Source organism: Rhinatrema bivittatum, chromosome 13 (genome assembly GCF_901001135.1).
Source record: "Rhinatrema bivittatum chromosome 13, aRhiBiv1.1, whole genome shotgun sequence".
NCBI classification, from domain to species: Eukaryota; Metazoa; Chordata; class Amphibia; order Gymnophiona; family Rhinatrematidae; genus Rhinatrema; species Rhinatrema bivittatum.
In genome coordinates, this window is record NC_042627.1 from 73326054 (window position 1) to 73341073 (window position 15020).

A 15020-nucleotide genomic window follows, 5' to 3' on the forward strand; every position below is an offset into this window, starting at 1 on the left:
CGATTGCTGGACTAAGGCAGCACAGTGATCCAGACCGGCTGGTCCTCTACTGTTTGTTATAACACCAGGAGCAGCCGGGTTTGAGTACTCAGCCCAGTCGCTTCCTCTCTTTCCTTGGTGAGAATATGATGATCCCAAGAAGAGCAAGGTTTAGACTGCTGAGCAGCGTTAATGGAGAAAGATTGCCTTCTTATAGAAATAAGGTTTTTATGGGAACAGCGGGCTGCTAAGGAGATTCATGCTTTTGAAGGATTGTTTAGCATTAAAACCAAGGGAAGCCTATACCGAATCTCTCGTTATCCTTCATATACCATTTTGTACTGTCTACTGAAGAAAATACATTTCACCTGTATTCATTTGGATCTAAGAAGGGTATTACCAAGAAACATAGACATGACGGCAGAAAAAGACCACTCAGCCCATCCAGTCTGCCCAGCAAGCTCCCACACTTACTTTCCCATAAATATTGAGGAGGTATTCATTGTACAGTACATTTGAAATGATTTTTTGTATATAATAATACTGTAATATTTATGTGACGGGCCCCCTAAATGAGGGGCCCGTCACATAAATATTACAGTCACTGGAGTGTGGGCCTGGGAGAGTGTCTAGATGGTGGAGGCCTTTGACTTGTTCCTGGGGTGTTGTAAATTGTTTGATGAGCATCCATTTGTGATGTCTTTCAAGCTGCAGTCTTGCTGTGGAAGCCTGTGAACCCCTGATTAAATCAGTGTCTTTTTAATATCTTTTTATGGTTTTGTACATCTGTTATTGATACCTCAGTGAGTGAGAATGTACTTTAATTCAAAGTGCGAGTTCCTTCAGAGGCTGTTACCAGAAGGAGGAAAGAGGAGGAGCGGTCAGATAGGGTCACCTAGGGGAGACCTATGTGGCTGAGTTTCCCAGCTGACAAAATACAGCCCTATTTAGAAGAATGATTGTCTTAAAACAAGCAACATAAGATGGCTATGAGGCCACTGGTTTGTTTTTATTAATTCGTTTATTTAGTTCACTCCTTTTCAATCAAAGCATTTCTATACTTGAAAATGTTCACCAAGCACTGTTCTGAGAATATGAGTGAGTAGGACTAATTCTGGCAGCTTAACGAGCCCGACAGAGAGTGCACTCTTTTGAAAGGCTCATGCTATTTGCAGACTAATTGGAATCTGTCTGAAACTGCTCATGAGGTTACCCTACTTGCCTCCTTTAACGGGCCTTTTACTGTTCTGTATTAGTTCATCAACTTTGTAGTTTGACTTGGCAATCGTTCCTTGTGTGTTTTATGGCAATCACATTTACTGGCCTGGAACTAATTAAAATGGGATACTGTAGGTCAATCATGTTGAGTGTGCCCAGATTTATAAGTGAGCTCAAGGAGCCCAGAGTGACCTGGTGCTTAAAAATGCAACATGCTGCTTATTCTTATATTACTGGGCCATACTTGCACAACACGTGTCTTGTGTGAGCTACCCCTTCACAGGGCACTTGCATACACTAATGATGACTCCTTCCAACTATGCCACTAGTTCTACACAACTGTTGCATGTATCATCATTCACATGGGATCCAACCATGTCGCCTAGAGCCTCTCTCTCTCTCTCGCTACACAGGGAGGATTTAAAGGAGAAACCTCATGCAAGGAATTCATGGTGGCTGAGTGGCCTGCACTCATCTCAATGGATAACGTTTTCAACACGAGCAGGCCCTGTGTTAACTTATCTTGGCTGAGTACTCCTGTTGTTTCTATGGGCACCCATTTTCTGTCAACCGTAGCAGCAGAGCAGCAAGTGATGCCACCCATGCCCCCCTCCCTGCCGATTATTTCCCACAATGGCATGAGGTATGCCGGCATCAGTGATCTATCAGAGATCTTCCCAGCTGCGGTAGTAAAGCCTTCTTCAGAGCTTGCTTGTGGCCATTGTTTGAGAGCTTTATAAGGCTGAATTGACCAATTTGATTGACTGGCTCAGTTTTGTTTTTTTTGTGCATGAATACCCTTTTTATAATAGAAATGAAGCCAAAGCATCCACAGGACATGTAAGGCAAAAGCAAATAAAAATCCATTCTAATTGTAGATGGGGTGCCATTTTCTGCCCCTAAGAAAATGGCATCCCATCTTCTGCCCCTTGCAAGCATGCAAAGAACGATCCCAATATCATCAGACCCTGAGCCCAAGCAGAGAGAGAAAAGAGGTGCATGGTAGAAAAGAGTAGAAACAGCTACCCAACAGAAACTAGGGGAACCCAGGGAAGAGAAGGGTGCCTGCCCGAGGAGCTAATCTGTTGGAGGAGAAGGAGAGAGACTGTGATTTGAGTTTTGTAATCTTTGCATTTTGTTACAATACAATACACTGCTCAAGTGTATTGGATTTGGATGTTGTCTTTTGCTACCAGTTTTACAGTAAAGAATTTTTTGCACAACACACTGAGAACGAAGACTGCTTTGTCAGGCTGTGAAGAGATTGACTGGTGTGCAGAGGAGCCCCTGTGACAGGCCGATTCAGAGTGCCCGCTCTCCTGGCACGCGCAGAGGCCGCTCTCCTGGGCACGCGATTCAGGAGGGTGGCTCATACAAATTAGGGCTCGCGTTAAAAGGAGGTGCTAGGGACACTAGCATGACCCTAGTGCCTTCTTTTTGATAGGAGCGGTGGCCGTCAGCGGGTTTGACAGTCAACGCTCAATTTTGCCGGCATCGGTTCTCAAACCCGCTGACAGCCACGGGTTCAGAAAACGGAAGCCAGCATAATTGAGCGTCCGTCTTCCGACCTGCGGACCGTGGGCTGATTTTTATTTTTTTTTAATTTTTACTTTTTTTTTTACTTTTGGGGCCTCCGACTTAATATCGCCATGATATTAAGTCGGAGGGTGCACAGAAAAGCAGTTTTTACTGCTTTTCTGTGCACTTCCCCGGCACCGGCAGAAATTAACGCCTACCTTTGGGTAGGTGCTAACTTCTTAAAGTAAAATGTGCGGCTTGGCTGCACATTTTACTTTCTGTATCGCGCGGGAATAACTAATAGGGCCATCAACATGCATTTGCATGTTGCTGGTGCTATTAGTTTCGGGGGGGTTGGACGTGCGTTTTCGACTCGCTATTACCCCTTACTGAATAAGAGGTAAAGAAGACATCACATAGTGCCAAGTAGTGAGATGAGCATCCCTGTTAGTAGAATCAGCTGTGCATGAGACCATCCTGTGCTCATCTCAGCTACTTGGCACTATGTGATGTCTTCTTTCATAAGAGAGTGCCAGTTAACTTACAAATTGTTTGGAATTATGTTTGATTCCTATATGGTATATGGAACAACAGCAAAATGAAAAATGATTTCATTTGAAATCCTGGCCAGAAGACCCATGGCTGCAACGTTCTTGATCTGCACTATGTTAAGAAAATCATCTTTACTTCTTTAATAAACATTTGAAAGTACAGCTTTTCAAAAGGATTTTATATCAAGCTTTGTTTATTTTATAGGAGCAGGCCAGTTCTTAATTTATATACAATACTGCAAACAATACAAGTAAGAAATGGCCTTTTTCATCAGGTCAAGGTGCCATGGAATGCAAAACGTTAAATCCACATTGATGGATTAACGCCACAGGAATGTGTCTGCAGCCCAGGCTCTAACATGAGGTGGCCTCATCCACGGGGAGGGAGGGGCAGGAGATGGGAAGAAATCAGCTCCCCAGCGGAGTAACCCACTCTTTTTTTTTTTTAACTCCAGTTGATATAACACGCACCTTATGGAGGATGTTAAAGTTTTCCTTTTGCTTAGAGGTAGAAAATAGAGAACTATTTAAAAACGATTTTACAGATTTTCTGCTCAGAAGAAAGATTTTGCAGTGAAGCTTCTACTTAAGGAAGGCCTTCCTTTTCTCCAACATAATCTTCACAGCTACCCAGTCTGTGACTTCCAGTAGGATGCCGCACGCCATGTTCCGGTCCGGGGCCTGGTCCGGAGGCCGCGGCCATGGCCCTGGGCCGAAACCACGCCCGCAGGGCCGCCCCCGAAACGCCGCGTCACTACTGGCACGCCCCCGACACGCCCCTCCATGCAAGCCCCGGGACTTATGCGCGTCCCGGGGCTTAGGCTCGGCGCGCGTAGGGTGGGTTTGGGGTAGGTTTTCAGGGGGTACGCGCGCATCTTACACATTTGAAAATCTACCCCAATGCTTTCCAATCTTTCAAACAGATATTACAACCTAGCTCTGGACAGAAGTTTTGGACAGATTTGGTTACTTTAACTAGAATGTATAGCTCTATCTCCCAGTAAAATTAATTTTGCTTTGCTGTTAACCCCACAGTACTTCTTGGTGTGCAAGTCTAATTATCTCCTTAGATTGATATGATTACTAATTATTAGGCACATTTATGATAGATGACTTGTTTCTACAAAGATCTGTGTAACCAGTGTAATTATTAATTTTAAAAAACCCTAGAGGCTTTGGAGACAGAATAGACTGTTCAGGTGCTCAGGTTTATAGAACAATAAATATCTGACAAAAATACTAGGGGTTATTGTGGGAATTGTTGCAATGAGAAGGTTTGGCTAGTTCTATGGGGTGGGGTTGATGATGGGACTGGATGCTTTTTTCCTATTGGTTTGGCTTACCAATGTTTTAAGGTCAGGGAACAATTTTGTTTTTTGTACTCTCATAACAGTTATGCCAGTGCTCGAATCCTTGGTACTGATATCTTCTTATTTTCTCTGGTGGGTATTTCTTACATGTTTAGGCTCCAGATGTGTTGCACACGTGGACCCTTAGGCCGAAGCAGGGTTGATGCAACCTGCAGGGAGGAGCCCTGCAGATTCCTTGTATTGGCAGGTGGACCTGGAGCTTCGCCTTTACCAGCCCACGCTCTCCTCAGGTTGAGCCTTTAGATGTCGGGGCTGGCAGATCTTAGGTGGGGGCCTCTGCCAAGTCCGTCGAGGTAGCTGGGTTGGAGCAGATGCAGACGAGGCGTGTCCGGAGACAGGCAGAGGTCCACGGCAGAGGGCAATCAAGAATATCCAGGAGTCAGGCTGAAGTCAGTGGCAGACGGTGATCAAGAATGTCTAGCGGTCAGGCTGTTTGTCAGTGGCAGGTATCCATCGAAAGGAAAGGCGGAACTGATAGGCAGGATCAGAAGGCACAGAGAACAGGAGGGCAGACACATATTGAACAACTGAAGCTGAGGAACTGAAGCTGGAGAGCTGAAGCTGGAGTCATGGAACCACTGGAACTGAAGACTAAGACAAGGATCACTGGAATTGAAGACAAAGAATGCTGGCTCAACACATGCTACTGGAACATAGGGAGACCTGTTGCCAAGGCAAGGACATTGAATTCTGAAGAGCTTTTTATAGACCAGCTTGTGTGAGGTTATTAGGTCTTGCCAGAGAGCTTTTCCTGCTGTGGGCTCTTTAAATGCGGCAATGTCAGCTATGTGTGCGCCTAGGGGGAAGTGCGGTGGCAGGAAGTCGACGGCCTCCAGCTGCAAAGTGAGTCGGCAGCATGCTGCCATGAAGATAAGTGGAGCCTGACGCAGACTGGAGTGGCATCCCGCCATGAGGCTAGCAAGCTGCGACTAAGGTCCGGCTTGGAAGATGCGGGTGGTGGTTCGCGGGGTTAGCCTGGGCCCGCTGAATGCCACAAGATGTTTTGGGCTAAACTAAAAAGTGTTTTGAGTTCTTTGTTTCATATGACACACATGTGATTAATAGCATTTATTTTTTTAATTCTCTCTCCATCCTATGATGGTTTGTTCGTCTAGTATGTATATTAGTTTTACACTTAGAGGAATAATATTGATTTTTTCTGTACTAAGTCAGCCATGAGCTCTACAGTGAAATTTCTCTTTGAACTTTTGAGGTCTATTAAGAGGACTAGAATTTTACAATTTTGTAAAAGATCAAATGCACAAATTGTTTTCCTGCAGGAAACACATATATTGAAAGTTGAGCATGACAAACTATGACAGGACTAGGTGGGACAAGTTTTTGCTTCATCCTTTTCATCTAAAAGCAGAGGGGCCTGTATCTTGCTTCATAAATCCTTACCCTTTTCTGTTACCAAATCGCCTGAATGGCAATTTGTAGTTTTAGAGGGCACTATTTATGGAGAGACACTAACATTGGTGAATGTCTATGGCCGAAATAGTAATGGTGAGGAATTCTTTTTTTCTTTATTAAGTTTTGGGCACCTTTACTGCAGCAAAATTATTATTAGGAGGTTACTGGAATGTGGTACTGAATCCTCAACTAGATAGATCTCAGATTACCTCTACCCATGACAACATCCCCGTTAGTTTAAGGACTGGGATACAATCTTTTGCCTTTAATGATATATGGTGAGAGGAATTCCCTTCCAGTCTAGATTTTACCTTCTACTCCCCCACTCATACATCTTTTAGCAGACTAGACTATTTGTTTGTAGTTCTCTGTTGCTTTACATGGATTAGGGACTGTGACATAATGGCTAGCTACCTGTCAGATCATCCAATTTCTCTTACATTTTCCTTCCTAGAGGTGGACAGAGGTGGGTCCAGATGGCATCTTAACACCTCCATTCTCAAGACCCCCAATTTTTAGAAATTGATTACAGAAGTTATTGTTGAGGTTAACTCGTATCATTCCAGCTCAGACTAAGGTCCCCTGCTAAGATGGAAAAACATTAAAAACAGTACTGAGAGGAAAAGTTATCTCCTATGTGAGTTATTTAAAGAGATCCAAATTGAAGTAACAATATGTTCTTTCAACAAAAATTAGGGCGTTAGAGCTCCGGTATCAACGTACTAGAGATTATAGAGCACTTTCATTGGTCAGGGACGAAGCCTTGCAGGTCGATTGGATAGAGAAAATAATGTGATTTAATAGACAAACATTTTATAAGGGAGGAATAAAGATAATGGTATGCTGATCTTTTTCTGCAATTAACCACAGAGGATTGGCAGGTGATCTGGTGTTCTTTTCGAAAACTTTCCATCTGTAATAAATATCGAGAATGAATGTACAAATTGCTACATCATACTTAGAGATATCCAATGTATTTTACTAAATTTAGTACATCTAGCCCGTTGTGCTGGAGGGGCTGTGGAAAGGGCACCTTGTATTTACATATATGGTGGGAATGTAGTATTGTAGAAAACGTTTGATTTGAGGTTCATAGATATGTTCAATTAATTACTAACCAACAACTTGTTTTCTCAACTAGATTTGCTGAATCGATGGGACCAGCCCAGTGGATTGGTCCGATCACGAGTTCTAGTCTCTCACATGTTAAATACTGCACGACTGACGATAGTTTATTTTTGGAAAGCCACACCTTCTCTAGAATGTTGTAAAATGACATTAGAAAACATTACTACAATAGAGAAACTTATTCCCTTGTTCAAAGACAGGATGGACTTTTACAACCAAGACTGGGATCTCTACTGGAAATGGTGCAGAGCTACTATTTGAACTTGCCTCTCATGCTTATTGATGACCTCAATTTTTTCGCATTTCAGTTTTAATCTGGATTTCTTTAATCTTAAATGTACATTTTTGTTAATGGGTGGCATTAGTACACTATCAGGTAAATTTTAAGTGTTGCTCGTGCAAAACAGCCCCATACACACATATGTGGGCTGCACTAGAGCAACGTGAATTTTAAGAAGCCGGGAAGTATGCATATCAAAAATAAGGAGGAAGAAAAAGGGGGGGGTGGAATGGGCATTCTGGAATAGGGCAAAGTCTTACGCATGTAATCCCGAATTTTACAAGGCTGAACATGGCAGTGATGGAGGTCTTTAAGATCATGAGAGGTCTTGAACGAGTAGATGCGAATCAATTATTTACACTTTCGGATAATAGAAGGACTGAGGGACATGCCATGAAGTTAGCAAGTAGCACATTTAAGACTAATTGGAGAAAATTCTTTTTCACTCAACGCATAATAAAGCTCTGGAATTTGTTGCCAGAGGATGTGGTTAGTGCAGTTAGTGTAGCTGGGTTCAAAAAAGGTTTGGATAAGTTCTTGGAGGAGAAGTCCATTAACGGCTATTAATCAAGTTTACTTAGGGAATAGCCACTGATATTAATTGCATCAGTAACATGGGATCTACTTAGTGTTTAGGTAATTGCCAGGTTCTTGTGGCCTGGTTTGGCCTCTGTTGGAAACAGGATGCTGGGCTTGATGGACCCTTGGTCTGACCCAGCAAGGCAATTTCTTATGTGGGTGAACTGCAATGAATTGAGGAAAGTGGTAGTTGTGTCGGCTTGCGAATCTACTAAAATCCCCCATTTCCACAGTGGAGGCCGCATTTGCATGCACATATGCGCGTCCATATAAAATTGTGCACACATGCACACGCGTGCAGCCTATTTTATACCATGCACGTATATATGTGCATATGTTATAAAATGGCTGCGTCCTTTAGCGTGAGCCGGCATCCGCGAGTACATGTATGCCTGCAAAGTTACCATCACAGATTTTATAAATTACATACAGGCTTTACAGCACTTTTCAAGGAGAAAGTATGAACTTGGGATCTCCTCTTCAAAATCCAGCCAGCAGGGGCTGGGGTGAGGGAACAGCGGGTATTATATGTGTTTGTATCTGCTTTACACCAGATGCAAGTGTTCCTATGAAAGGTTTCCTCGAGGCTTTCAAAATGAAAGTCCCACGTGGACTCTCTCCCTCAACCTAATCCCGCCCCTTTTTTGATGCAGATAAGTGTCCACACTGTTACAGGCCTGGTTTTTAGTGCTTGCAGATATATCTCATGAATGCTCATTGTGGATATCCTGAAAATGAGGCTATTTGTGGCTCTTGGGGGTGAGAGCTGACCTTTACCCATAATGTGATGGGGGGAGGGGATTTTCAGCAGAGTCTTTTGATGCAGGTAAACAGTTGTTTACCTAAGTAAAAGGCTTTGAATATTACCTTCCCAGAGGGTAATATTCAAAGCCATTTCTGTTAGTAAAACAGAGTTTTACCCATGGGGTATTTGAAAACTGCCCTTCCTAGATGAAAGCAAAATTATCTGGGGTGTTTCTACCAGTTTGTCTGGAGTCGCTCCCAAGAGTGTGTTTAGGTCAGGAGAAGGAAGTAGCACTCGTAGATGACATTTTCTAATCTAGGCATGTGATTTCCCAGGGAAAAAGTACCCATGAAAAAGCCAGCACAAATACTTGTGGGTACTTTTTCCCAGGTGCAATAATGAGCTTAGTTTTGCTTCGATTACTGATGCAAACCCCGCAGGTAAAAAAGTACCCCTGCAATTTGCAACAATGGAGAAAGCTTTATTGCTCTCAGAGAGGGCAATTTTCAAAGATATTTCCCCAGCTAAATTGGCCTGGCTGAACACTGCCTTCCTCTGCCAGACTGAAAGTGCTAAACCACTGCTTTCCATGGCGAATATTAACCTTTACCTGGGTTTAAAAGAGGCGTTCTCGGAACGTGTGTTTATTTTCAGGGCGTAAAACAATGTGCATACCTGGGATTTTCAAAAGCATGCGTGCTTTATACTGACTCCCCTTGTTCCTTTCCTTCCCAGCACCTAGGTAACCAGTAGGTGCAAAGTAGGCGTTCCCTTTGTATGCTAGCTAATTTTTAATCTACATTCCCTTCAAAAATTAACTACAAAAACAAGTATTAAAGTGTATGCATACTCTGCAAATAAGCATGGCCAGGCTACTAAAAGTTGACCCATGGTGGATGCGTTATAAAAAATGGACGCAGGGGAATGGATTTGCCCAAATTGAAACTTGTGAAGCGGTAGCCCCATTTACCAAGATTTCAACATTAGTTTGTCTTGTAGCCTCATCTCCCTTCAACAGGGCCCCCAGTGAGTTTTCAGAGATTGCCAACTAGATTTGTGCCATTATATACTCTTTCGTTTATCTAAGGCTTGGACAAGGCTCGACAAAGGTGTAGCCGCTCCTCAAAACACCGACCAACATGCCGGTGTTATTCTGAGACTGCAGGAAGCCAAGATTCCCTTTGTCTGAGCTGTTAGAAAAACAACCCGGAGAGGCAATTCAGACTGAAGAGATCTAGTTCAGCAAGTGCCAACAGTATCTGCATGTCATTATTCGTGCTAAAAGTGCAGCCCACACTGACTCAAGCATGCAGGAAGCAGTGGGATGTTTAAAAAAAAAAAAAGAGAGAGAGAAAAGAAAGGGCGATGAGGTCAGAAGGAGAGAGAAGTGAGAGAACTTGTTAAGATTTTTCCTGGCAGAGAAACTCGGCCCAGTTTTAGCAAAATATCCTAAAGGAAACACTTTCGCATTTCAGAGATGATCTGAAAGTGCCATAAACCTAACTCCCTCTTTGCTTTTTTTTTTTTCTTCTCTCCCCTCGCCCTTTATGAGCTGTGTGTGATTAGCCCATGATGAAACCTGACGTATGAAAACCATAATAAGTCTATCCCCAACCTAGTTCTTCCCTTGTTTACTTCATCCATGTTGTCAATGTGCGGGCCCTTCAAATTCTTCACAAAGCATGCACGCTAATAGTGCCCTCATACTTCACATTGCTCCTTTATTTGGGGGCTGCCGAGCGGGGTAAAAAAATAGCACATCTATTTTTGTAAATATCATATGCACACATGTTCAAGGCTGGATCTAAAATTATGGTGCCCATAGGAAGAGGACAGGTGGGGCAGTGGGTGTTCTTACCCCCAGATATCTGGAAGCAATAGGGAGAGTGACCCAGTTACTGAATTCGGCACCCTAGGCACCTGCCTGTGCTGCCTATTCTTAAATCCAGTCCTGTGCATGCTATTTCCTTCCCCCGATCTAAAAAGTCCTTGAGGAGAGCCTCCTCGCACCTTGGCAAAAGGGCAGGCACCTTGTAAGCCTGCACGTACCTTCACTGGCCAGAGGAGACCAGTTCTCAGACAAGATATTCTAGGCGCGCAATCCATTTTATCACAGCGGAAAAAGGGAGGTGTTATTGCCCCTGTATAGGTCCTTGGTGAGACCTCACTTGGCAAACTGTGTACAATTCTGGAAACCGCATCTTCAAAAAAATTGAAAACAGGATGGAGTCGGTCAAGAGGGTGGCTACTAAAAGGGTCATGGATCTTCATTCTGAAGCACATGGGGATAGACTTAAAGATCTAAACATGTACACCCTAGAGGAAAGGCAAGATAGGAGAGGTATGATAGAGACATTCAAATATCTCAAAGGTTTCCAAGCAAGGGAGGTGAGCCTCTTTCAATGCAAAGGAGGCTCTAGAACAAGGGGGTCATGAGATAAGAGTGATGGGGTAGACTCAAGAGTAATCTTAGGAAATATTTATTTACAGAGAGGGTGGTGCATGGAACGGCCTCCCAGTGGAGGTGGTGGACGCAAAAACAGTACGTGAATTCAAGAACGCATGGGATAAATACAGGGGGATCTCTAAGGGAGAGAGGGGAATTTATGAAGCTAAATTAATTGGGTGGATGGACAGACTGGATGGGCCATGAGGTCTTTTTCTGCCTTCATGTTTCTATGTAGATTGCTTTGTAAATTGGCCTCTCAAGATTTAGCAAGTCCTCTCTCCTTCCACTGTCGTTGTCCCAGAAAATGCAGCCTCCATTTCACAGCGACCCCTACAAAGATGTACAAGTTTCCTGCATCTCAGGTCACAGCTCCTTCTCATTGGATCTGCCAACTGGCTTCATTGTTTTGCACCACAGCTTGATCCATTCCTGTCTTTATTTTTTTTTAAACCCAGTGCTGTTGTCCTGCTTCTCAAAGAATAGTTAATAGGGAACTCGTAACTACAAATCCATGCATTCAACCAATGGGGTAAAACCAAGATCGGATCAAGCTCTCAGGAAAAAAAAAAATGAAGCCAGGTGGCTACCCTGCTTTCTCAAGAGCCATCTGCAATGAACAAATAAAGCTTATGCAGAGCCATGTTGGCTAAAACCATGACTATTTCTTCTAAAACAAGCTCATTAGAGATGCACCAAATGTTAAATATATGACTGCATGCAACTGACATCTGTATATTTATATTATGCATACTTTTTAAAGAAGGAAAAAAGTATGTGTGTGGTATATGTATATAACAGAGATAGAAAAAGCACCCGTATTCTTAACTACTCAAAGCTGCAGTTCTTACGTTTCCAAAGGTGTTTTTATTTTGCATTAACCCAGTCCCATTTACAACCATACACTGCCCCCTCCTAATCTTTAACAGATACTCTGCAAAGCAAAATATACATAATTACAACTGAGTATTTAACAAGAAATATAAACTAATGCAGTGCACAGGGCACAGAGCATCTTTGCACTTGCCCATGTTTCTGTGGTTGGTCGGAGACCAATTTAAAATGTCATTTTTTGGCACATGGGCACTTTTTCCTGTTTTTCAATTTCTTGTTGCAGTGTGTGCATGTTTCAAGCAGGAATTCCTAGAGCCAGCATTTGTTCCGCTGTCTCTGCTGACCTCCCCAGTCTGCTGCAGCACACAACATGCCATCTGATACTTATTGTACTCGGTCCTACAGGGATGTTCCAACACTAAGGCTCCAGACAAATAGAAGGGATTCGGTGAGGGGGGGGGGGAGGGGGAATTTGCATAGCGCCCATTGTTTGCAATGTGTATGGGCCCTCCTAATCCGCCTACGCAGCCGCCAATTTTCCAAGGGAAACCCCCCCGCATTAAGGGCCTGATTTTCAAAAGCATTTACATGCTTAAAACTGGGTTCTACGCATTTCTATGCACTTTACCCGAGTAATTCGGCTTTTGAAAATTGCCACAATATATGCCATCGAATTGTCTATGGGATTTACTTGCATAAGCGCACCTTACGTGCGTAAATGCCTTTTGAAAATTGCTACGATAGTATGTTATATTAACGCGCGTATAACTCCTTTGAAAATTCACCTACAAGTGCCCTAAAATCGCCCGCTTCTTTTCATTTGCGTGGACAAACCGAAGCGCACATGGAATGGAAGATCAAGCGAACGCCTGCCGTTTTCCTCCTCTGGTGGAGAAGAGAAATTCACAGACAGCCCAATCTACCTGCGCAAATTGTTTTGAGCTCGTGTGTCCTGAAACTGGACCACACTGTATCTGTTTCCATTTCCTAGACAATAATCTTTTAGGGTGATTCATCTGGCAGTGAAAAACAAACACCATTCCCGTTTCAGTTTTCTTTAAGGTGCTTGAGAGCTCCACTAGCTTTGCCACGCCCTTCCTTAGGATATTGTAAAGAAAGCAGATAGTGTATTCTGTTGAAGTATATCTATTGCGAATGCCGGTATAGAAAAACTTAAAATAAATAAATAAATAAATAAATAAATAAATAAGTAGCAGGCCCTATTTCCATGGTTGATAAGATAATAGCTTGTTTTCTGCATCTATTTTCATGACTTAGAAAATAATGTCATCAGCTATGCAATAACTTATGCTGCTTTTAACGACTGCATTGATACATTTCAGTTGTTATATTTCTTTAAACGGTATTGGAGGAAAATAGTCAGCATACAGATCTGGAGAAATAAGAATGATAATTCTCATTTAACTTTTTTAATCAAATGAGGGATAAGTAGAAGCTGAAGGTAACAGAAATCAGGGTATGAATAACGCAGCTGGTTTCCCTGAGCAAGATGGGATCAAAATACATCAAAGACATACGTTATTCATAAATTAAATTAATATTATGACAAGTAGGGCTGTGCTTTCATTTGAAATGAAACAGGAAATGTCCACAAAATTTTCTCTTTCGTTACATTTTGAAAGTCAAATGAAAGCAAAATGATCAAAATGTCAATTGTGTTCCATTTTGTTTTCTTAGTAAGCAGCCGTCTGCTCCATTCCAGCCCTTCCACCTTGGCAAAATGTTTCAATTCAAGGCCACCCCTGGGCCCCCACCCTCCACTCTAGAAACATCTTACTCCATCCCCATCCATGGGGGTTCCTCAAGGCCATCTGGTATAGTCTTGAATCAGGACCCAATGGGGCAGGAGTGCCTGGGGATTGCTCGTAACCCATTTTGATTTCTTAAGACCCATGGATGGGGGTAAGATGGGTCCCGGGAGGTTAAGGGAGAGGGTGAGGGCAGGCTCAGAGGAGACAACTTTATTTATTTATTTTAATTATGTGTTTATACCTTTTACAAGCATTTTTGTCAAGCAAAGATTACTTGAGTAGAAATACAGGTAGAACAAAGAAAACAAAATTTTTCAAGAAACATCATATTACAGGGAATTACTAATTGTCATACCTGTCTAACAAGCCCTCAATTATATCCAAGATTACACAACTTCAGGAAATATAATATACTGCCAAGTAATTTAGCTATAGGACAGTTTACATTTTTCTGAGAGATCTAATTTCCACCATAAGAGCGCCCTTATTCAGGGCCTGGTGAAGAGCTAAGCAACGGTCTACCTTTATTTACTAACAATTCTGTTAACTGAGATGGTCGAGTAAATATATATGTATTACCTCTACGCTTTATTAAGCATTTACATGGGAATTTCAATATAAAGAACATCCCTAGTTGCACTACTTGAGGTTTTAACAATAAAAATCGCCTTCTACGTTTTTTGGATTGCCTAGACAAATCCGGAAACATCTGAGCTCTGCAACTTAAGAACTCCTCTGATCTATTTAGGAAATACTTTCTAAATACCCAGTCTTTATCAGACTCTAACATAAAAGTCAAAAGCAATGTTGATGGTCTCGCCAGGTTGCTTTCAGAATCTTCTAATATCGCGGATACATTTATACTTGGTGCTTGTACTGGTTGTAATTCTTGCATTAGAATATTCTCGTTATTATTTCCCCTGGTGGCTTTCTTCAGTGGGGGGAGGTAGTATATCTTGGAAATAATAGGTAGTGTAGCCTCTGGTAGTTTAAGCACCTCCATTAAATATCTCTGCCAGAGTTGGGTTGGTGTTGACATCGGGAGCTTAGAGAAATTGATACACCGGATATTTTTACTCCTTGAAATATTTTCCAAGTTCTCAATTTTAAGTTGTAATATCTGGTTTTCCTTAACCAAAGCATATTATAGGTCATTTACCTTACCCAGGTCAGCTTTAACTGTTAAC